The following is a 3,071-nucleotide window of genomic DNA, read 5'->3' as shown; positions in this document are numbered from 1 at the left end:
TGGCGCGCGGCAGTCACGGGGCGGGGCGGGATGGGAAACTGCTTCCGGGCCAAGACTTGCTTAGCAACGGCGGCGGCGACGCAGCGCCCTCTGGCGGCCAGATCCGGGAAAGCCTGTAAAGTCTGGGGTCTTCCCTCTCGGAACCTCAAAAACCCTCCTTGGAGTGACAGGGGAAAGCAGGCAGAGTGATCCTCCGGGGAAGAAGACAAGACGCTGCCAGGGGTTAGGAACCCAAAGCAGAAAAGCGGGGATCAGGACCACTTGGTGCCGCCTGACAAATGAGGAAGGAAGCGGAGAGGAATGGGAGAATTCACGGTCCAAAGTGGCCTGTCCCAGTGATGACAGCCATGCATGTGATCGCAAATTTTCTAGTATCATGTTTCACAACATAAGAGAAAGGTGAAATTAATTGCAATTATATATATATTATTTTACCCAGTATATCAAAAATATCATTTCACAGGTAATCAGTAGGAAAAAAAAAACTAATGTAATGTTTTGCTTTTTTTTTTTTTTTTTTTGGTGCTAAGTCTTTGAAATCTTGTGTGTATTTTACATTTGCAGCATATTTCAATCCAGGAGCTAAACTGTCATAGGAAATTCTTGTTCTGTATTTAGATTTCATAAAATGTATGGTTAAAAAGTGGATACCCAAATGGTTCCAGTCATGCTAAGTTTTCAAATAACTGAATGGAATATCACTTTTCAAATGTAAATTTAAGTTATTTAAATAAAGTTAAAGTCCTGGGGGACAGGTTGCAGAGGTCAAACCAACCCACGTAACTGAAGTCTAAATTCAAAGCCCTCACAGCTCTTAACTGCCCTGGGGCCCTACTTGCCCCACAGGAATCTCAGCAGCCCCTGCCCAGATGTGTGGCCCAGGCAGGGCAGGTAGAGAGAGCGATGACAGAGGAAGTAGGCAGGCCCCCCAAGAAAGATGCCCCCCACCAACGTCCAAGCTCAGCTCCAGGCCTTGTCTCCAAAGGCCCAATAACAGAGGCATGTGACAGTCCCTGGGGAACAAACTCATCTCCAAGGTTTCTACAAATGCTCAAGGAGGAGAGACTGACCTCATAAGCTCACCTGCCTGCCAGGTGTTTCAACAGGGAGAAATTTCAGAGACAATTTCCTATCAGGAAAACCCAATGTGCTACATTATTTTTTTTTGAAGTTTATTTTATTTAGTTTTTTATACAGCAGGTTCTTATTAGCTATCCATTTAATACATATTAGTATATACATGTCAATCCCAATCTCCCAATTCATCCCACCACCACCAACTGCCCCCAATGTGCTACATTAAATGAATGCTAAAAGATAATTTTTAGAAAAGGTAAAATTGTGCTTCTCATACAAATATGAAATGAACACATGACAAAATTTCAACTCATTCATTATGAAAGAACCAGTAAGATGTTGCAATCGGTTCAAAGGAGAATATAAACTGCACAAGGCAACCAGGAATGCTGAAATGGATTTATAAATAGACGTACAGCTGGTTAATATTCACCGTGCGGGATACCTGGCAGGGCACCCAGCCTTTTTTTTTGTTCATTTCCAAATGAACTGAGTTAAAACTAAATAGATTACTGACTACCAAAGAAATAAGGGTACCTAAAAGTTTCCTTTAACGCCTAAGATATATATTATATTATGTCATATATAGTCTATGTGTTTTCAACATCTTAATGAAAATCGTTGAGATCCAAGTATTTTTTATCATAAGTTTCCATTTAGGGCACTATTGTCTCTTTGTAATGAAAGCTATAATGATCTCTGTAATGATCTTTGTCTGCTCTGCCCTAGTCTCCTGATTATGTTGCTTGTATTATTGTTATTTTTCAGAACTTTTATATACATCTGTGTTACAACTATGCATCCTCCAGTTGTTTGATTTCCGTCTATAATTGAGTGGATGTAATGTGCACTGCCATTTTTTTATTACACTTTTCTCGTTCCATTCTTCATTTCGATTCATTTATGGGTTGGCTGGATTTCATTATAGTATTTTCTTTTTGTTTTGCTTTGCTTTGCTTTGTTTTCCAGGGGCCCCGCGGGGCTGCCGCTCTGTTCCCAGAGCTCCATAGTCTGTGAGATGCCTGATTAGAATATTGGCTGGATATTCATGGATCCCATGTTCTCTCCCCACCAACAACTTTGTAAACATCATTATTCCATTTTTTCCCTGGTGTTTAAAGTTTCTGGGGGAAAAGAGTAAGGCCAGCATGATTTTTGTTTTCCCTTTGGGGAGTGACTTAGTTTTTTTTTTATTGCAGTGAGATTAGTCATGACACTTCGAGAAAGAAAACATTCTTAAAAGTGCATACATTTTAACCTGAGTAAATCTTTGACAGTTTCAGCAGTTTAACACAAATTTACAAAAAAAAAAAAAAATCAAAGCTGAATCACTTCCACATAACCAGTGGGAATGTAAAGTGGCACAGCCTCTCTGGAAAACAGTTTGGTGGTTTCTTTAAAAACTAAATATGCAACTACCATTTAAGCCCAGCTTGCACTCCTGGGCATTTATCCCAGAGAAATGAAAACTTATGTTCCCACAAAAACTTGTACAGAAATATTTAAGCCAGAATAAAAATTCTGTCTACTGTATGATTCCATTTATAAGATAAACTGGAAAGGAGAGAATTTCGGGAACATAAAACAGATCATTGGTTGCAGGGGCTGGGGTTGGGGAACAGAAGGAAATTAGGGGAGAGTTTTATGGGACTGATCACAGTGGTGACTCCATCCCTGAATGGATCTGTCAAAATTCATAGAACGTACGCTGAAAAGAGTGAACTTTACTGTATGTAAGTTATATCTTAATAAACCTGACTCTAAAGAAAATAGAATCACCATGGTTTACCTCAGTGTCCCCACCACTCAGTAACTTTAAAAAGCACGAACTACATTTAAATGCCTCGGAGTCCCATAGTTACTTGGGCTCCTAGGCCATGCTGTTATTGCTTTCTGTTTCAGCACATTCAATCTTATTTTTACCCTGCCCATTGTCCTATGTTACTGATGACTCAGAGCTTCCCATTGATCATTTTACATTGTGTACTTCCTTT

This window comes from Phocoena phocoena, chromosome 15, assembly GCF_963924675.1.
Source record: "Phocoena phocoena chromosome 15, mPhoPho1.1, whole genome shotgun sequence".
In the NCBI taxonomy this organism is placed as follows: domain Eukaryota; kingdom Metazoa; phylum Chordata; class Mammalia; order Artiodactyla; family Phocoenidae; genus Phocoena; species Phocoena phocoena.
Note: the sequence above shows the minus strand (reverse complement) of the source record.